This window comes from Brassica napus, unplaced genomic scaffold (genome assembly GCF_020379485.1).
Source record: "Brassica napus cultivar Da-Ae unplaced genomic scaffold, Da-Ae ScsIHWf_803;HRSCAF=1150, whole genome shotgun sequence".
Taxonomy (NCBI): Eukaryota; Viridiplantae; Streptophyta; class Magnoliopsida; order Brassicales; family Brassicaceae; genus Brassica; species Brassica napus.
In genome coordinates this window covers 21,205-43,175 of record NW_026016849.1, presented here as the reverse complement: position 1 = coordinate 43,175, position 21,971 = coordinate 21,205, and the positions used below count along the sequence as shown (strand labels likewise).

The 21,971-nt window shown below is 49.1% G+C and overlaps 1 non-coding gene across 1 annotated transcript; it reads right to left on the bottom strand.

Moving 5' to 3' along the window:
* Window positions 1–16,786: 16,786 nt before the first annotated feature.
* Window positions 16,787–16,892, bottom strand: LOC125605801. The gene has a single exon (XR_007337239.1). It is a non-coding gene; the product is annotated as a small nucleolar RNA R71 (small nucleolar RNA).
* Between the last annotated feature and the right edge of the window lie 5,079 nt (window positions 16,893–21,971).

The following is a 21,971-nucleotide window of genomic DNA, read 5'->3' as shown; positions in this document are numbered from 1 at the left end:
TGTCCGTCAGCACACACAGGACGTCTGTGGCTGTCCATCAGTACACATATCAGCACGCTGGTCCTTGGACTCAGCACGCTGGCAAATCCCATGGAATGTTCGGGTGATTTTGACCCACGTTGGCTGTCTGTTCAGTACACAAAGGACGTCTGTGGGTGTCCGTCAGCACACATAGGACGTCCGTGGGTGTCCGTCAGCACACACAGGACATTTGTGGCTGTCCGTGTGTGTCCGTGTATGTCCGTCAGCACACATATGACGTTCGTGGCTGTCCATCAGTACACATATCAGGACGTTGTTCCTTGGACTCAACACGCTGACCCTTCCCATGGAATGTTCGGGTGATTTTGGCCCACGTGGGCTGTCTGTTCAGTACACACAGGACGTCCGCAGGTGTCCGCCAGCACACACAAGACGTCCGTGGCTGTGTGTGGCTATCCGTCAGTACACACAGGACGTCTGTGGCTGTCCGTTAGCACACACAGGACGTCTGTGGCTGTCCGTCAGAACACACAAGACGTCCCTGGTTGTCCATTTGTACACATATCAGCACGCTGGTCCTTGGACTCAGCACGCTGGCACATCCCGTGGACTGTTCGGGTGATTTTGGCCCACGTGGGCTGTCTGTTCAGTACACGCAGTATGTCTGTGGGTGTCCGTCAGCACACACAGGACGTTCCTGGGTGTCCGTCAGCACACACAGGATGTCTGTGGCTGTCCGTGTGTGTCCGTGTGTGTCCGTCAGCACACACAGGACGTCGTAGCTATCCGTGTGTGTCCGTCAGCACACACAAGACGTCTGTGGCTGTCCATCAGTACACATATCAGCACGCTGGCCCTTCCCTTGGACTGTTCGGGTGATTTTGGCCCACGTGGGCTGTCTGTTCAGTACACAAAGGACGTCTGTGGGTGTCCGTCAGCACACATAGGACGTCCGTGGGTGTCCGTCAGCACACACAGGACATTTGTGGCTGTCCGTGTGTGTCCGTGTATGTCCGTCAGCACACATATGACGTTCGTGGCTGTCCATCAGTACACATATCAGGACGTTGTTCCTTGGACTCAACACGCTGACCCTTCCCATGGAATGTTCGGGTGATTTTGGCCCACGTGGGCTGTCTGTTCAGTACACACAGGACGTCCGCAGGTGTCCGCCAGCACACACAAGACGTCCGTGGCTGTGTGTGGCTATCCGTCAGTACACACAGGACGTCTGTGGCTGTCCGTTAGCACACACAGGACGTCTGTGGCTGTCCGTCAGAACACACAAGACGTCCCTGGTTGTCCATTTGTACACATATCAGCACGCTGGTCCTTGGACTCAGCACGCTGGCACATCCCGTGGACTGTTCGGGTGATTTTGGCCCACGTGGGCTGTCTGTTCAGTACACGCAGTATGTCTGTGGGTGTCCGTCAGCACACACAGGACGTTCCTGGGTGTCCGTCAGCACACACAGGATGTCTGTGGCTGTCCGTGTGTGTCCGTGTGTGTCCGTCAGCACACACAGGACGTCGTAGCTATCCGTGTGTGTCCGTCAGCACACACAAGACGTCTGTGGCTGTCCATCAGTACACATATCAGCACGCTGGCCCTTCCCTTGGACTGTTCGGGTGATTTTGGCCCACGTGGGCTGTCTGTTCAGTACACATAGGACGTCCGCGGGTGTCCGCCAGCACACACAAGACCTCCGTGGCTGTCTGTTGCTGTCCGTCAGTACACACAGGACGTCCGTGGCTTTCTGTGGCTGTCCGTGTCTGTCCATGGCTGTTCGTGTGTGTCCGTCAGCACACACAGGACGTCCGTGGCTGTCCATCTGTACACATATCAGCACGCTGGTCCTTGGACTCAGCAGGCTGGCCTTTCCCGTGGACTGTTTGGGTGAATTTGGCCCACGTGGGCTGTCTGTTCAGTAAACACAGGACGTCCGTGGGTGTCCGTCAGCACACACAGCACGTCCGTGGGTGTCCATCAGCACACACGGGACGTCAATGGCTATCCGTGTGTGTCCGTGTGTGTCCGTCAGCACACACGGGACGTCCGTATCTGCCCGTGTGTGTTCGTCAGCACACACAGGACGTTCGTGGCTGTCCATCAGTACACATATCAGCACGCTGGTCCTTGGACTCAGCACGCTGGCCCTTCACGTGGACTGTTCGGGTGATTTTGGCCCACGTGGGCTGTCTGTTTAGTACACACAGGACGTCCGTGGGTGTCCGTCAGCACACACAGGACGTCTATGGCTGTCCGTTTGTGTCCGTGTTTGTCCGTGTGTTGTCGTCAGCACACACAGGACGTCCGTGGCTGTCCATCAGTACACATATCAGGACGTTGGTCCTGGGACTCAGCACGCTGACCCTTCCCATGGACTGTTCAGGTGATTTTGGCCCACGTGGGCTGTCTGTTCAGAACACACAGGACGTCCGCGGGTGTCCGCCAGCACACACAAGACGTCCGTGGCTGTCCGTGGCTATCTGTCAGTACAAACAGGACGTCTGTGGCTGTCCGTTAGCACGCACAGGACGTCCGTGGCTGTCTGTTTGTGTCCGTCAGCATACACAAGACGTCCCTGGCTGTCCATTTGTACACATATCAGCACGCTGGTCCTTGGACTCAGCACGCTGGCCCTTCCCGTGGACTGTTCAAGTGATTTTGGCCCACGTGGGCTGTCTGTTCAGTACACACAGGACGTCCGCGGGTGTCCGCCAGCACACACAGGACGTCCGTGGCTGTCTGTGGCTGTCCGTGTGTGTCCGTCAGCACACACATGATGTTCGTGGCTGTCAATCTGTACACATATCAGCACGCTGGTCCTTGGACTCAGCAGGCTGGTCCTTGGACTCAGCAGGCTGGCCATTCCCGTGGACTGTTCGGGTGATTTTGGCCCACGTGGGCTGTCTGTTCAGTACACACAGGACGTCTGTGGGTGTCCGTCAGCACACACAGGACGTCCGTGGCTGTCCGTGTGTGTCTGTGTGTGTCCGTGTGTGTCTGTGTGTGTCCGTCAGCACACAGAGGATGTCCGTGGCTGTCCGTGTGTGTTCGTCTGTGTCCGTCAGCACACACAGGACGTCTGTGGCTGTCCATCAGTACACATATCAGCACGCTGGTCCTTGGACTCAGCACGCTGACCCTTCCCGTGGACTGTTCGGGTGATTTTGGCCCACCTGGCATGTCTGTTCAGTAGACACAGGACGTCCGTGGGTGTCCGTGGCTGTCTGTTCAGCACACACAGGACGTCCGCGGGTGTCCGCCAGCACACACAAGAAATCTGTGGCTGTCTCTGGCTATCCGTCAGTACACACAGGACGTCTGTGGCTGTCCGTGTGTGTCCGTCAGCACACACAAGACGTCCCTGGCTTTCCATCTGTCCACATATCAGCACGCTGGTCCTTGGACTCAGCACGCTTGCCCTTCCCGTGGACTGTTCGGGTGATTTTGGCCCACGTGGGCTGTCTGTTCAGTACACACAGGACGTCCGTGGGTGTCCGGCAGCACACACAGGACGTCTGTGCGTGTCCGTCGGCACACACAGGACGTCCGTGGCTGTCCGTGTGTGTCTGTGTGTGTCTGTGTGTGTCTGTCAGCACACACAGGACGTCCGTGTGTGTTCGTGTGTGTCCCTCAGCACACAGGACGTCCGGGGCTGTCCATCAGTACACATATCAGCATGCTGGTCCTTGGACTCAGCACGCTGGCCCTTCCCGTGGACTGTTCGGGTGATTTTGGCCCACTTGGGCTGTCTGTTCAGTAGACACAGGACGTCCGTGGGTGTCCGCCAGCACACATAGGACGTCTGTGGCTGTCCGTGGCTGTCCGTTTGTGTCCGTGTGTGTCCGTCAGCACACACAGGACGTCCGTGGCTGTCCATCAGTACACATATCAGCACGTTGGTCCTTGGACTCGGCACGCTGACCCTTCCCGTGGACTGTTTAGGTGATTTTGGCCCACGTGGGCTGTCTGTTCAGTACACACAGGACGTCCGCGGGTGTCCGCCAGCACACACAGGACCTCCGTGGCTGTCGGTGGCTGTCCGTCAGCACACACAGAACGTCCGTGGCTGTCTGTGTGTGTCCGTCAGCACACACAGGACGTCTGTTGTTGGGGTCAAAATTGGTCACGACGGAATCAATGTCTGAAAGTCCGTAAAAATCAGCATAACTGTTTTTACGAAAAGTAATCTTCGTAAAGATATCTTTACGAACAGCCTTGCAGTAAAATATCGTCCAAATCTCAATCGAACCACTAAATACCGATTGTCCGAAGGCAACGGACATGTATCCAAATCGGCCGCGGACAAGCTCGAGTATGGAAATCAGACCGCGGACAAGCCAAGCTCGATCGATACGCGGCAACCAAGCATGCACACAGCTCGGTCGCTACGTAGCGACCGAGCTCGAGCCGACCGAGCGATCGTCCCGCTCGGTCGCTACGTAGCGACCGAGCTCGAGCCAAAGCTTGGTCGCTACGTAGCGACCGAGCGATCGTCCCGCTCGGTCGCTACGTAGCGACCGAGCGATCGTCCCGCTCGGTCGCTACGTAGCGACCGAGCTCAACCAAGCTCGGTCGCTACGTAGCGACCGAGCTCGAGCCAAAGCTCGGTCGCTACGTAGCGACCGAGCGATCGTCCCGCTCGGTCGCTACGTAGCGACCGAGCGATCGTCCCGCTCGGTCGCTACGTAGCGACCGAGCGATCGTCCCGCTCGGTCGCTACGTAGCGACCGAGCTCAGCCAAGCTCGGTCGCTACGTAGCGACCGAGCGATCATCCCGCTCGGTCACTACGTAGCGACCGAGCTCGAGCCAAAGCTCGGTCGCTACGTAGCGACCGAGCGATCGTCCCGCTCGGTCGCTACGTAGCGACCGAGCTCGAGCCAAAGCTCGGTCGCTACGTAGCGACCGAGCGATCGTCCCGCTCGGTCGCTACGTAGCGACCGAGCTCGAGCCAAAGCTCGGTCGCTACGTAGCGACCGAGCGATCGTCCCGCTCGGTCGCTACGTAGCGACCGAGCGATCGTCCCGCTCGGTCGCTACGTAGCGACCGAGCGATCGTCCCGCTCGGTCGCTACGTAGCGACCGAGCTCAGCCAAGCTCGGTCGCTACGTAGCGACCGAGCGATCGTCCCGCTCGGTCGCTACGTAGCGACCGAGCTCGAGCCAAAGCTCGGTCGCTACGTAGCGACCGAGCGATCGTCCCGCTCGGTCGCTACGTAGCGACCGAGCTCGAGCCAAGCTCGGTCGCTACGTAGCGACCGAGCGCTCGTCCCGCTCGGTCGCTACGAAGCGACCGGGCTCGAGCCAAAGTTCGGTCGCTGTGTAGCGATTGAACCTTTCCGAACGTCAATACGACACCAGTTCTTGCATTCTCGTCAAAACCTTCGAATGCTATCTCCCGAAGACCGTAGCAAGCTCAGTCCATGTTTCCCGCCATTCTAATTCATCGATCAAACTTCGCGGATTAGAAACCGCGGAAAACTCGTAGTAAACGTGTCGAGTCGGAAGACGGCCCAAAGGGACCTAAAACACGACTCGAGGCCCATCCTACGATTTTCCTAATCAAAAGCCCGTAAACCACAGCCTGGTTTACGCTTGGTCTACAAGGAAGGATAAATGTCAAGTTTCCGCGGATAAATACGGAAGTTTTGAAGATAATTGTGAAGATCGGGAAAAATGGAATATCTCCATTTTTATGCTATGACGGCTTAAGGGCAGAAGAGTAAAAGCGTAAACCGACCTTGGAGCTAGTATATAAGGAGTCCTAGGCGAGGAGCAAGGGGGGAACTTTTTAGATTCGGAATTCTCTGCACTTAGAAACTTTAGGCTTATTCTCGACAAGTTCGGTTTCTATGACTGGCACTCAATTACTAGACGAACTCGCCCAGGCAGTTCGATCTCTTGTCCAGCTCTATCAATTGAACTACGTTCGGCTTGATCCTCGAAAGGGGTACGTAGGCAGCCTTTAACAAGGTTCAGTCCGAAATCAATCTAAGCCTTTTAGATATCTTTTTCGTCCTTTGTTATCGAGCTGCGACTCAACTAGGATTAGGGTTTTATGTTGCTAGAACTAGGTAACTCGCTGACGGCCCCTGCGGCCAAAGCCTTTGTATTCTCTTGTAATGATCGCAACGCTCTTACGCGGACTCGAAATAAGATCTACTGTTTTCTCTAAACTCGTTTGTTATCTTTTCATGATTTCCGCATATATTCGATCACTTGTCGTTGGCTCTCGCAGAGATCCGGGACCTCTGGGAAATTAGGGTTTTCCTAGTTTCCTTATTTAAACGGAAATCGACAGTGCGAATTTCGGTTCCCACAGTTTGGCGCTAGAAGGAGGGGGGGTTACGGATTACTCTTACTCATGGCCACAAAACGCTTGATCGAAACGATGTTTGGATATATGAAAGACAAACTCGCAGCACTGACTGCTCCTATGGCCAACGCTTACGCAAACGCCGTAGTTTTCAACAAAATCGAAAACTTAGTCGCGACCTTCCGCCACAGGAAGAGCACTAAAACAAGCTCGCGATTCCTCCCTGTAAACAAGAAGGGAAACGATAAATCTTATCAAAACCCCGTAAACAAATCTCGATGCATAAGGGTTTTACCAAAACACGTTTTCCGAAAACATTTCGGAAGGATAAAACTTGTTCTCCCAAAAAAACCGCTGAAAAACCCCTACGTTAATCGCGGAAAAAGGAAACACAACAAAACGATTACACAGCTCGGTCGCTACGTAGCGACCGAGCACGCACACTGCTCGGTCGCTACGTAGCGACCGAGCACGCACACGCTGCTCGGTCGCTACGTAGCGACCGAGCACACACGCTGCTCGGTCGCTACGTAGCGACCGAGCACACACGCTGCTCGGTCGCTACGTAGCGACCGAGCACGCACGCTGCTCGGTCGCTACGTAGCGACCGAGCACACACGCTGCTCGGTCGCTACGTAGCGACCGAGCACTCACACGGCTCGGTCGCTACGTAGCGACCGAGCACGCACGCTGCTCGGTCGCTACGTAGCGACCGAGCACACACGCTGCTCGGTCGCTACGTAGCGACCGAGCACGAACACGCTGCTCAGTCGCTACGTAGTGACCGAGCTCAAGCCAACTCTCCACTCGCTACATAGCGACCTGTAAGGCCTCAGAAAGGTCCTCCTTTGGGTTCTCTTTTGAATCCTCGTCGAAACGCTTTTCGTTTCGTCTCAATCGGAGTTTCCGTTGAGATTTTACGACGAACACAAGTGGGAATCTTCTCGGCTTGCTTCCACTCGCTACGTAGCGACCTGTCAGACTGTCAGTCGCTACGTAGCGACCTGTAAGGCCTCAGAAAGGTCCTTCTTTGGGTTCTCTTTTGAATCCTCGTCGAAACGCTTTTCGTTTCGTCTCAATCGGAGTTTCCGTTGAGATTTTACGACGAACACAAGTGGGACTCTTCTCGGCTTGCTTCCACTCGCTACGTAGCGACCTGTCAGACTGTCAGTCGCTACGTAGCGACCTGTAAGGCCTCAGAAAGGTCCTTCTTTGGGTTCTCTTTTGAATCCTCGTCGAAACGCTTTTCGTTTCGTCTCAATCGGAGTTTCCGTTGAGATTTTACGACGAAAACAAGTGGGACTCGTCTCGGCTTGCTTCCACTCGCTACGTAGCGACCTGTCAGACTGTCAGTCGCTACGTAGCGACCTGTAAGGCCTCAGAAAGGTCCTCCTTTGGGTTGTCTTTTGAATCCTCGTCGAAACGCTTTTCGTTTCGTCTCAATCGGAGTTTCCGTTGAGATTTTACGACGAAAACAAGTAGGACGCTTCTCGGCTTGCTTCCACTCGCTACTTAGCGACCTGTCAGACTGTCAGTCGCTACGTAGCGACCTGTAAGTCCTCAAAGGGTTCTTCCTTTGCGTTCTCCTTTGAATCCTCTTCGAAACGCTTTTTGTTTCGTCTCAATCGGAGTTTCCGTTGAGATTTTACGACGAAAACAAGTAGGACGCTTCTTGGCTTGCTTCCATTCGCTACGTAGCGACCTGTCAGACTGTCAGTCGCTACGTAGCGACCTGTAAGTCCTCAAAGGGTTCTTCCTTTGCGTTCTCCTTTGAATCCTCTTCAAAATGCTTTTCGTTTCGTTTCAATCGGAGTTTCCGTTGAGATTTTACGACGAAAACAAGTGGGACTCGTCTCGGCTCCCTTCCACTCGCTATAGCGACCGAGATGACATCCTCACTCGCTATAGCAACCTGTCAGGCCTCAAAGGGGTCCTCCTTTGCGTTCTCCTTTGAATTCTCATCGAAACGCTTTTGGTTTCGTCTCAATCGGAGTTTCCGTTGAGATTTTACGACAAAAACAAGTAAACCTCATCCTAAACTCCTTGGCTTGTTTCTGCTCACCCTACCTCCATCTTTGCGTTCACTTTCGAATCTCGATCGAAACGTCTCTTGTTTCGCCTCGATTGAAGTTACCATTGAGACTTTACGATAAAAAAAAAAAAAACCGCAAAGACCTATTTTCTCGCATGGATTCAGATTAATCGTATAAAACGGCAATGGTTAACTTAACACCTTAGCCGCCTTAACTATACGATTACGTTGGACCTTTTTACAAAAATCGACGTCTTATCTAAGGAGAAGATAACAGTCAAGTTCGGAAGATAAATGTCAAGTTTCAAAGGGTAAACACCAATATCGGAAATGGCGAACATACACGAGAATAGGAAACGGAAATGAGCACGCAAAACTGAGAAGGGACAAAACTGCATCTTCGAGAGAACTAAGGTATTTCCGACTTGAAATTTTTGAAATCAGACTTGGAATTTTCGTAGGAAATTACTTTGAGGCTGCCATAGAACTTTAGGGAACGTAAAACCTAGGCGGATAGTCTAGCGAACTAAGTTTTAAGCGATTTTTCCTGTCTCGATATATTGTCCCATAATTGTTCATCCAAATCTTGCAAACCGATCTAAACTCTCCGAAAGTCGAGAAATGATCGCCACGCATATCAAGCTCGCTTCCTAAAGAGAGAAAAAGTTAGAGACATGAACGTCGTCTTAAAACCGATTCGTTTCTGGCAATTTTCTCGGAACCGACATATCCCAAGTCGTCAACGTGGAAACAACCAAATCACAGTCCAAGCGTCGTCTATAAATCGTCCCGAATTATCGATCATTCCAAACATCAGGAGAGGAAACGTACACAACCCTTCAAAGTATCGGTTCAACCGTTTTTCTTTCGTAAAAAAAAAGGGGGAGTAGGTACGTATACTATACTCGTATACTCCCAAACTTCAAAAAACTTCTGCAAATCGTCAAGAATAGGCAAACGACAATCTTAATATTCGTCTAAACGCTAGCAACATATCCAGACGATCATGAACATAATCTCAAAAACTATACATCATTTCTTGTCGCAATCATGCGTACAGAAAACTTGTACCAATATCAAACTGAAACTCGACGATTAGCCAAAGTATTGAAGCCTTTTCCGGCTTCAGAAAGCCAGTTTCGTTTTAAACTTAGCGGCGAGAAATCTTCAATCACCAAAGCATTTCTTTCAGTTTCCGTTGTACCAAGTAAGTCACGGAAAAGTATCGAAAACATTTGCGACGAAGAAAACTCGAGAATATATGTAGCATCGTGCACATTAAAAGAAGCACTTTCCTCCCGATGGTTAGCTAGATCCACTTCTGGTTGACCAATTCTTTCAAGAAACAAATGTGTCATGAGAATCCTCTCGAAAAACCTATGAAAAACGTTCCGCGACTAGATCGTATTGAAATAAACTTCGGTAATACTCCATGGGTAACGCCAAGCAACCTTCACCTAAGATCAAAATCACAGCGGGAACGTTTCTCGTAGAACCCGCAGAAACAATGCTACTTTGACATATGTATACATATCACTGATTTACGACCTTCGTAAAATCGGTTATATGATATGATAAATTATCGTATAGCCCACAATCGGAAATCATATGATAAATTCTTCATAACGAAACTAAGTCCTAACAACCAAACGGTTAACGGAAAATCTAAACTTTTCGAAAATTGACCAAGTTCAATACGCTCCACAATTCACTTTAAGCCCGCAACGTTTTAACCACAATACGCGGCATGTAAGGAAAAATTCGTAACAAAGCTTCTAGAGCTATACGAAACATCCTAAAAAATGCACGAAATACATCTCGGAAGGCCAACTCTTCACAAAGCACCATGAAGGAAAACACTTGTTCCCATGGACAAATTTACACGACACCTCAGTCATAATTCCTCGATCGCAAACAAAACTATTAGCATCCGAACAGGAACAACAATTTTTGGCTGCGAACATTCTTAGTCAAACCAGAATGTTTCTCAAACACAGGGCTAATACTAAACCCTCGCAACATCGCGAAATATCTTCAAAGCCCGCGAACATTTCAAGCACGAAACGTGGCATACGAAAGAATAACAAATCTTCAGCATCGCGAGACGTCGCGGACGCCTGAAGATTAGTTCTTCGACGAAATTTCCTTCCTCGATAAAAACACCTTCATGGAAGACCAGACAGTCATACGCACTAACATCTTCTCAAAACATATTCTTCGCGAAGACTCAAAATAGTAATTTTTACCATTAAGTTTGTTGCTGATCACAACAAACTCTTAACGTCCTAAACAGACTTAGCCATCTCGTAGAAGATGACTCTCTTACATCCGACACAAGGATAATAGCGCTATAAAAGAAATCCGAAATTTTGGTCCAGCACTTCCGGTCTCCGGAGAGATGCTCGATTCCAACCATACAAGTCGTATAAGCCGAGAACCTATCGCGGACTTTAAATCGGTATGGAATCAGGATGAAACTGAAACGGGATACGTAAGTCGAATTAGTCATCGCACCCTCTAAAACCAGGAGTAAACCTAGGTCTTGCCCTAAACCCAGCGCACTGGTCTCTAACATCTCTAGGCATAGTATCAAACACCCTGATACGAGATCCCAAAATTTGTCTCTTTGCCAATATTCGAACGTCTTCAGAAAATCCCGCAAGTTTACACACTGCGGAAAACTCTCGAAACAGATTATGGATATGGCAATTCACACAGAGTTAGATTACGAGACGACAACTCGTAGTCTTCCCTCTACACCCATACAAAATGCCATCGGCAGCAACACGCCTTATAACCGCTACATAAAAACTAGACCATAAAGGTCCTACTGGAAAACTAGTCATAAGAACCTTAACTCCAAGATGAACTACGAAAGGCTTGATCCCTTCAACAAGGGTACGTAGGCAGCCGTCATAAGGCGCAGCCCCAATCTTATCGCGTTTTCTACTTTTAGGAGAGCGAGAAGATCACTTACCACAGACCTTTTCAACCATTAATTCCGCCTAACTCACCTACCTTGCCTAACTTGCCAAGCCACTCGCTAGAACCTCACGCTAGAAGCTCATGATTCTAACGAGCTGGGGGGCTAACTGTTGGGGTCAAAATCGGTCACGACGGAATCAATGTCTGAAAGTCCGTAAAAATCAGCATAACCGTTTTTACGAAAAGTAATCTTCGTAAAGATATCTTTACGAACAGCCTTGCAGTAAAATATCGTCCAAATCTCAATCGAACCACTAAATACCGATTGTCCGAAGGCAACGGACATGTATCCAAATCGGCCGCGGACAAGCTCGAGTATGGAAATCAGACCGCGGACAAGCCAAGCTCGATCGATACGCGGCAACCAAGCATGCACACAGCTCGGTCGCTACGTAGCGACCGAGCTCGAGCCGACCGAGCGATCGTCCCGCTCGGTCGCTACGTAGCGACCGAGCTCGAGCCAAAGCTCGGTCGCTACGTAGCGACCGAGCGATCGTCCCGCTCGGTCGCTACGTAGCGACCGAGCTCGAGCCAAAGCTCGGTCGCTACGTAGCGACCGAGCGATCGTCCCGCTCGGTCGCTACGTAGCGACCGAGCGACCGCCAAGCTCGGTCGCTACGTAGCGACCGAGCGATCGTCCCGCTCGGTCGCTACGTAGCGACCGAGCTCGAGCCAAAGCTCGGTCGCTACGTAGCGACCGAGCGATCGTCCCGCTCGGTCGCTACGTAGCGACCGAGCTCGAGCCAAAGCTCGGTCGCTACGTAGCGACCGAGCGATCGTCCCGCTCGGTCGCTACGTAGCGACCGGGCTCGAGCCAAAGTTCGGTCGCTGTGTAGCGATTGAACCTTTCCGAACGTCAATACGACACCAGTTCTTGCATTCTCGTCAAAACCTTCGAATGCTATCTCCCGAAGACCGTAGCAAGCTCAGTCCATGTTTCCCGCCATTCTAATTCATCGATCAAACTTCGCGGATTAGAAACCGCGGAAAACTCGTAGTAAACGTGTCGAGTCGGAAGACGGCCCAAAGGGACCTAAAACACGACTCGAGGCCCATCCTACGATTTTCCTAATCAAAAGCCCGTAAACCACAGCCTGGTTTACGCTTGGTCCACAAGGAAGGATAAATGTCAAGTTTCCGCGGATAAATACGGAAGTTTTGAAGATAATTGTGAAGATCGGGAAAAATGGAATATCTCCATTTTTATGCTATGACGGCTTAAGGGCAGAAGAGTAAAAGCGTAAACCGACCTTGGAGCTAGTATATAAGGAGTCCTAGGCGAGGAGCAAGAGGGGGAACTTTTTAGATTCGGAATTCTCTGCACTTAGAAACTTTAGGCTTATTCTCGACAAGTTCGGTTTCTATGACTGGCACTCAATTACTAGACGAACTCGCCCAGGCAGTTCGATCTCTTGTCCAGCTCTATCAATTGAACTACGTTCGGCTTGATCCTCGAAAGGGGTACGTAGGCAGCCTTTAACAAGGTTCAGTCCGAAATCAATCTAAGCCTTTTAGATATCTTTTTCGTCCTTTGTTATCGAGCTGCGACTCAACTAGGATTAGGGTTTTATGTTGCTAGAACTAGGTAACTCGCTGACGGCCCCTGCGGCCAAAGCCTTTGTATTCTCTTGTAATGATCGCAACGCTCTTACGCGGACTCGAAATAAGATCTACTGTTTTCTCTAAACTCGTTTGTTATCTTTTCATGATTTCCGCATATATTCGATCACTTGTCGTTGCCTCTCGCAGAGATCCGGGACCTCTGGAAAATTAGGGTTTTCCTAGTTTCCTTATTTAAACGGAAATCGACAGTGCGAATTTCGGTTCCCACATCTGTGGCTGTCCATCAGTACACATATGAGCACGCTGGTCCTTGGACTCAGCACGCTGGCACTTCCCGTGGACGATTTGGGTGATTTTGTCCCACGTCGGCTGTCTGTTCAGTACACACAGGATGTCCGTGGGTGTCCGTCAGCACACACAGGAAGTCCGTGGGTGTCCGTCAGCACACACAGGACATCTGTGGCTGTCCGTTTGTGTCCGTGTGTGTCTGTCAGCACACACAGGACGTCCGTGGCTATCCATCAGTACACATATCAGCACGTTGGTCCTTCGACTCAGCACGCTGACCCTTCCCGTGGACTGTTTAGGTGATTTTGGCCCACGTGGGCTGTCTGTTCAGTACACACAGGACGTCCGCGGGTGTCTGCCAGCACACACAGAACCTCCGTGGCTGTCAGTGGCTGTCCGTCAGCACACACAGGACGTCTGTGGCTTTCCATGTGTGTCCGTGTGTGTCCGTCAGCAGACACAGGACGTCTGTGGCTGTCCATCAGTACACATATCAGCATGCTGGTCCTTGGACTTAGCACGCTGGCACTTCCCGTGGACTGTTCGGGTGATTTTGTCCCACGTCGGCTGTCTGTTCAGTACACACAAGACGTCTGTAGGTATCTGTCAGCACACACAGGAAGTCCGTGGATGTCTGTCAGCACACACAGGACATCTGTGGCTGTCCGTGTGTGTCCGTGTGTGTCCGTCAGCAGACACAGGACGTCCGTGGGTGTCCGTCAGTACACATATCAGGACGCTGGTCCTTGGACTCAGCACGCTGACCCTTCCCATGGACTGTTGGGGTGGTTTTGGCCCACGTGGGCTTTCTGTTCAGTACACATAGGACGTCCGCAGGTGTCCGCCAGCACTGTCCGTAGCTATCCGCCAGTACACACAGGACGTCAGTGGCTGTCCGTGTGTGTCTGTCAGCACACACAGGACATCCGTGGCTGTCCATCTGTACACATATCAGCACGCTGGTCCTTGGACTCAGCAGGCTGGCCTTTCCCGTGGACTGTTCGGGTTATTTTGGCTCACGTGGGCTGTCTGTTCAGTACACACAGGACGTCCGTGGGTTTCCGTCAGCACACACAGGACGTCCATGGGTGTCCGTCAGCACACACAGGATGTCTGTGGCTGTCCGTGTGTGTCCGTGTGTGTCCATCAGCACACACAGGACGTCCGTAGCTGCCCGTGTGTGTCCGTCAGCGCACACAGGACGTCTGTGGTTGTCCATCAGTACACATATCAGCACGCTGGTCCTTGGACTCAGCACGCTGGCCCTTCCCGTGGACTGTTTGGGTGATTTTAGCCCACGTGGGTTCTCTGTTCAGTACACACAGGACGTTCGCGGGTGTCCGCCAGCACACACAGGACGTCCGTGGCTGTCTGTCAGTACACAAAGGACGTCCGTGGCTGTCTGTGGCTGTCCGTGGCTGTCTGATATACCTTGGATTTGATACATTTTTATCCATGGTATATTAGTATTTTACTATATATATATCTATGTTTTCTACTCTTCTAGGTATGTTTTCAGGTTCAGGTGCATTTCGGAGTAAAGCTATGACTTTGGAGCATTTTGGAGCTTAAAGGACATTTCACCCGAGCTGACCACTTAGAGGTCGACGAGAGGAAGAATAATCGATCGATGCGCATCATTGCTGACGATCGATATCAGGAAATGTCTCGACAGATGAAGTTAATATCGATCGATGTACACAATTACCATCAATCGATGTCGAGACACCACACGCGACATTTTGGGTTCAGCAGACTTAAAAACCAAGGCCAAGCCAAATTACCAAAATTCCCTGACGAGTTTTTAACCTAGTAGAATATATATTGCCTAAGTGTTTGACGGCAGAGAGAGCTTTCTTTCTAGACCTAGTTTTGTTACAAGTTTCATTTGGAGAGAAGATCACTTGTGATTGGAACTCCTTGTTTCTATTTCTTTTCATCTATTCTATGAGTTCTTATTTCTCTATTGATATGAATTGCTTTGCTATGTCTGAGTAGTTCAACTGTTAGATCCAGGGTTCAGATAGGTTTGTGGGATTAGCCCCAAACTATAGATCTGCCTTGTTGTGATATTCATGATAGATTTGTATTCATTGCTTGTTTTAGCCTTGCTAACTAGAACTTGATCATAGGATTGCATATTCAAGCACCCTTGTTATCCCATCCTGAAATCTATCTATCATATTAGGATTGCTAGAGAGGGCTAACCGCCAATTTAGAATCTTAGTAGGGCATTTCATACTCGCGCATAGGCCTGGCTAGAACCCGTCGATCGATGTCCTCAACTGACAATCGATCGATGTTGGCAAAGGTGTATCGGTCGACGTCTTAATAGACTATCGATCGACACTCTCTTGTGTCTGCATCTAGCCGGTGAGACACAAGATCTAGTCTGTTAACCAGTGGTACATGCGACAGCTGATCACTGAGTTAAGCGAATGAGCTCTAATATATCATGCATGCAACAGTTAGGCATCTATAGGAATTATAATCTCCAACACCTGAATAGTGGCCCTGCATCTAATATCATTCCCAACCTAAGTTACATTTACTATTTACTCGCTTGTTACTATTGCTATTTCATTTACACATTTACAACCATTAGAATTAATAAACACTAGATTTAATTGTTCCCTAGCTCCTTGTGGATTCGATCCCTAAGTACTACATCTGAACCTCTTTTGATGAGAGTAACACTCCTTAGGGTAATTTTAGTGGTATCAAATTTGGCGACGTTGCCGGGGAGCTTTGATCGCCATTAGATTTAGTTTTATTAATTCTTATTCTTTTCTTTACCCCCTTTTCTAATAATCTTCTTTTTTCTTGTTTTTTCAGGTGCATGCCCAGCGGTACCAGAAGCAACAAGGAGAAAGACTTGCTGTTCTCAGACGATCCTGCTCATTTGGAATGCACCATCCGTAGAGGTCAACGTTCCACATCGCTCGACGCAACCACTTCGTCGTCGATCGATACGCACAACCAACCGTCGACCGACACCAGACCATCATCGTCGATCGATCCCAATCGTTCGACAATGATCGATACTACACCGCGTACGTCGATCGATACCGTGTCGTCAAAAATGGTAAACATTATTATTCTAACTCAGGATGAGAACGGAAACCTGTATGACCAGGCCGGTCATCTGCGTAATGCAACAGGTCAGAAAATAGATGCTCAGGGAACTGTAATCCCTGATGCTGATGCTACAGGAGCTGCTCAACCTGTAGATGAGGACGCTCGATCGAAACCACTGGCCGACTACAATCGCCCAGATGAGTACTATTCCAACAGATCAGCTATTCGACTTCCGGAGATCCAGAAGCAGAATTTCGAGCTGAAGCCTCAATACTACACTCTCGTGTCGCAGATACCCTTCTCTGGGTTACCGCACGAGCATCCTATGGACCATTTGGAACGGTTCGAGGATCTAATCGCTGCCATTCGGATGGAAGGAGTCCCCAAAGATTACCTGCTGTGCAAGCTCTTCAGATACACGCTGAATGGAGAAGCGATGCACTGGCTTAGGCAGCAACCCACAGGATCTTTAACATCCTGGAGCGACATCAAGAATGCTTTCTTACGAAACTTCTTCGATGAGGCGCGCACTGAAGAACTTCGGAACAAAATTTCCACATTCTCGCAGAAGGCTGGAGAGTCCTTCAAAGATGCGTGGATTAGATTTAGGTTCTTCCAGCGAGACTGTCCACACCACGGATTTAACGAAGTACAGCTGCTAAGCACTTTCTTCCGAGGTCTCGCCTTACAGTATCAAATGGCTCTTGATACGGCGAGTGAAGGAAACTTCACTACTCGGAATCTGTTGGAAGCTGTGAGACTTATCGAAAACCTTGCTAACAGCAGCAGCACCAAAAACACTGACTCTGAACGGAAGAAGTCTGTAGGCTCTATCGGGAAGGAACATATGGACGAAGTAAGAGCTAAGTTAGATGTGGTGCACGAGCTTCTTAGGAAGCAAGTCTGTTCAGCTGAAGGAGAAGTAGCAGATACGGAAGGATAAGAAAATTTGAATTACATCGGAGGTACCGGATTCCAAAAATTTGGAAACCAGGGGGGAAACAGAAACTTCTTTGGAAATGGCCAAAGAAGTAACCAAAGTTCACAATTTCAAAAACCCTTCAACAACAGCAAGAGCTACTCGAACTCTTACTACCAAAATCCACCACCCCAGACTCAGGAAAGCAAGATCGAAGAAATGCTTGATCGAGTACTGTTGGGACAACAACAAATCACCGTGGATTTCAACGGTAAGATAGACTCTGCCTACAACAATCTGAACACCAAAATCGAGACCTTAGGGACTCAGGTGAGAAAACTTGAAATCCAAGTAATTCAGACAGGCTAGACTATAAAGAGGCAAGAAGCTTTCGCTAGAGAGGCAGGAGCCGACAAAGGAAAACACCACGTAAATGCCATCATAGATGATGAATTCTGGCAAGTGGTGAGAAATGAAAAGCTTGAGGAAGGAGATTTCAAAATCGAAAGCTCCATGAGTCTCGGTGATCCCAATGGTGTCGACCGATGTCGATGAACTTGCATCGATCGACAGACCATGATGAAGATCGATGGACGGATTACTCCAGTCATCGATCGACGTCATCTGCCAAATCGACTAAATGCAATGCGGTTCGAATTCTAACTCATGAAGAATTTGCAGCTAAGCATTCTCACCCACCCTCCCCTTTCTATGAAAAAATCGATCCATCGTTGAGCCAACCATCGATCGACAGAGTGAGTCAGACGTCGATCGTCAAAATATACCTCCATCGATCGACAGGCACTTCTGACATACCGAGTGCGGTTACCCTCAATTGATAATGATGACATCAATGCACTCAGACCACCACCTAAACCATTAGCAAACCCACCCGAACCAAAACCCAACCCTTTAAATAGTTCACCAGAATCTGTTCAAGAAGAACAAGAATCTGAAGGGAGAAGGTTAAGGAAAAGAAAGGAGAAGATTCCTAAAAACCTTAAGAGGGAAGCTAACGATAAGGAGATGGATGGTTTCACTAAACGAGTCCTCAGAATCCCAATCGAAAAACCTTTTGATGAAGCTTACTTCACACACCGGTTGTGGATATTCTTCAGAGAAACAAAGGTAACTTAGGAGGACATTAGGAAAATGTTTCATCAAGTCAGAGAGAAGATGAAACACAGGATCACATTGACAAAGAAGAGTGATCCTGGGAAGTTTGCAATACCATGCGTAGTCAAGGGTGTTGAATTTCCCCATTCAATGTGTGACACAGGAGCATCAGTTAGTATCCTCCCTAGGATCATGGCAGACCAGCTTGGTTTGACCATCGAACCCTCAACGGAATCCTTCACCTTCGTGGATCTTTCAGAGAAACGATCAGGAGGCATCATAAGAGATCTTGAGGTACTGATTGGTAATGCCCTTGTCCCTGTAGATTTTCATGTCTTAGACATCGAGCTTACCTGGAACTCTTCACTTCTGCTTGGAAGATCTTTCCTAGCTACAGTAGGAGCTGTATGTGACATGAACAAAAACAAATTGTGTCTAACGCTCATAGACCCAAACATCCACTACGACCCCATCCGACCTAAGAGAAAGGTAATTAATTCTATGGATTAGGGGAAAGAACTTGGCTTCATTGGCGCATGCCATTGTGGAGCAGGGTATGAATCGGAGTATGAAACAGAGTACTCGGAATCGATCAATACCCCAACCTTTCCATCGACTGATTCCAATGTGTCAACGGTAACCGATGACCGCAACAACACGTCACTCGACGTAATGCACCCAGTTGAGCATTTTGCTTCACCTAATCATTGTTACCAACATTTTGCCTTCCAACCTCCAACCAAGAGAGGACATGATGATTATTCCATAGGCAGCTGGGCAGACAGTAGTTTCCATGAAAGTTTTGCAGTTGACACTGTAATTACTTCACCTAATGAGGAACATACCGAGGAATACGATGAGGATTATTGGAAAGAACGTGCAATAGAAATGTCTTTGCAGGATGAAAGACTTGAAACATATAAGTTCACCAACATGTTTCCAACATCGTTCGACGCTGTGCACTCCACATCGGTCGATACCCACCCTCGTCCAGCAACACAACCGATCATATCGATCGACACCCCGAAAGGAACATTGATTGATAGTCACGCCGCAGCGAAAATTCAGGAGCAGGAGAATATTCCCTCCCTAACTAGGTTTACAGATACCTATATAAATAGTTTTGCACCTCCGAAACCACCTACACACATCAGAGCAAACACACAAGCAAATAAGATGAACACTCTTCCTTCTACATCAACAGAAAAATCCATGAAGAGCAATCATCTCAAGAACACAAGTTCGGCAGAAATTACTCTGCCATCGATCGATGTAACTGTATCTACATCGATCGATACTACTCTAAACCCTAATCTCTCTATTTCTAAAATGAATAATTATGCAAACATTGATTACGGTTTTCTAACACCTGATGAATTTGGTATTTTCAGGGACCCAGATGGCAACGCACGTGCAATGGATGGAAGAATTTTACAAGTGTCCAAAGAGGACATAGCATACATCCTTCAAGTAGCCAATGGACCTGACAACCTGTTCTCACAGCAACGTGGCACTCCAGACGTCATTCAAACAGATCCTAACAACCACGCAGGAGTCATCACAACAGAGATCAACCCAGATCCATCACGCCTACAAAAAGGGCAAGCATCAATCGACGGTACAACGGAGACATCGATCGACAGGGTAACACCAACGTCGATCGATATAGATGAACCAACGTCGATCGACAGACGGTATGAATGTGGGAACCGCGCTTTCGACATGTATGGAGCCAGAAAGTTCATGTCATGTCCCTAGTTCTAGATAAGGCCATCAGAACGGGCCATGGTACGAGGAGATGCACCAGTCAGGTCAAATGATCTAAAGACAAGCGTATCATGGTCCAAACAGAAGGTTAAGTGCATCAGATGGCAGAGACTTGACCAAGATAAGAAGGAAGGAAGCTAAAGAGAGCTGGACGAGTGGTCCGGATGCTGGACAAGGTCCAGAGGCAGCTCATTCAGCTAGGTGGAGCTGGAAGGGAGTTCACATAGTCTGAGCTAGCTCACTGGAGATGGAGGAGAAGCTCACTCAGCTGGGGCAGCTAGCACTCAGCTCATCTCAGCTGGGTGGAGTGTTGGAGTCTTGGCCGGTCATTGCGGATCATGGGTGGTTATGGTCCGGATCATGGACATGGGGGTCCGATGGGTCTGAGGGACTCTGGCAAGTAAGCTATGCAAGTGGGCAAGCTATTGGGCCAGAGATCGATCAGCCCAAACGAAGAGAAGAGCAGTTGTGAGCGGTTGGATGGTTTGGGCAAAAAGGTGCAACCGCATGTGTCCCATCGTCCAATCAATGCTTCTGTTCGCCCAGAGCAGTTGGCGGGCTCTTCTCCTATAAATACAAGTCCCTCCTGTCGACATTGATCATCAGAAAGAAAAGGGGAAACTCTGCCCAATTCGTTACAGAAGTAAAGAAAGAAAAGAGAGAGAAGTTGGCCGCAAGGCAGTCCGTGTGAAGGTTTGGTGATTCCGGTGAGTTCTAGCCGTGGGCAAGTGTGACTTGATCGGAAATGGATACTAGACAGAAGGAGAAGACTGTGGAGAAGAGTTTGGGGACTTCCGAGCACACACCTAAGGTACAGGATGTTAACCAAGTGGTATCGCCCAAGACCATTAATTCGGGTGGTCTGGCCGATTGATCCATGTGTTGTTGGTTGCATCTATTACTATTTCCCTGTCAATATATCTCTTCTCTACTATATTCTTAAGTGTTCTGTGGGTTCAGACTCATGGGCACGCCACCAGGCCTTGGCCAGATCAGTGTAATCTCTCCATGGCCTTGGTTGGGCATGGAAGGTCCGATCATATAGTTACAAAGGGGATTGATAGGATCCGACCTTGAATATCTCTTAGTGGCTATTTATCATGAATTATCATGGTGAAAGATTAGTTTTATCTCAATGATTTAGAGGTGGTCAGTTATGGCCATATGGGCTGTTCATGGGCGAGATCAGTATGATCGAGGCCGGTTCTGAGAAATCTGACTTGACCATTCTCTTAGTCATGAATTATCATGAATTATCATGAATTTTATTTAGTTTCTTGACAAGTATCAGAAAGGGTCACTTTTGGCCAGATTAGGCTAAGTATCCGAACCATGCTTAGGATGATGTTTGCTAAGGTATCGGTTGTGATTCTTCTGCATATTTGTTGTGGGTTTTGTTTTCAGGTCCTGACAGGGATCGTGGTAAGGCTAAGGAGCCATGAAGACCTTGGCCGTGTGGGATGTGTGATGTAGTGATAGTTTGATACAGTGAACTTATGATAGTCTATTGTGCAACTGAATGATATGAATGATTTGTATGGATCACATTGACTTATATATATGAAATGATGTTTACCTTAAGCTTCCGCATTGTATTGTTTGATTACATGAACCTCAATGAATGAAAAATGACTTAGAAACTATTGGACTTAAACCGGCTGAAGTACATTTAGATATTAGGTAAGGCTGCGGACTAGTTGGATCAAGAGATCCAGGTTTGGGTCTTACAGTTCACTTGGGAACAAAGGGACGAATATGGAGTCTACAGAGATGAGCGTGGACACGCACGAGGCGCAGCTGATGAGATGATACCTGTCACAAAGGACAACATCAGGAAAATACTAGAAAGAGCATCTCTTTTTGAAGAGAGCCACATCTGTCTTCCAGAACATGCCACTTCCTTCACACTCACAAGACTG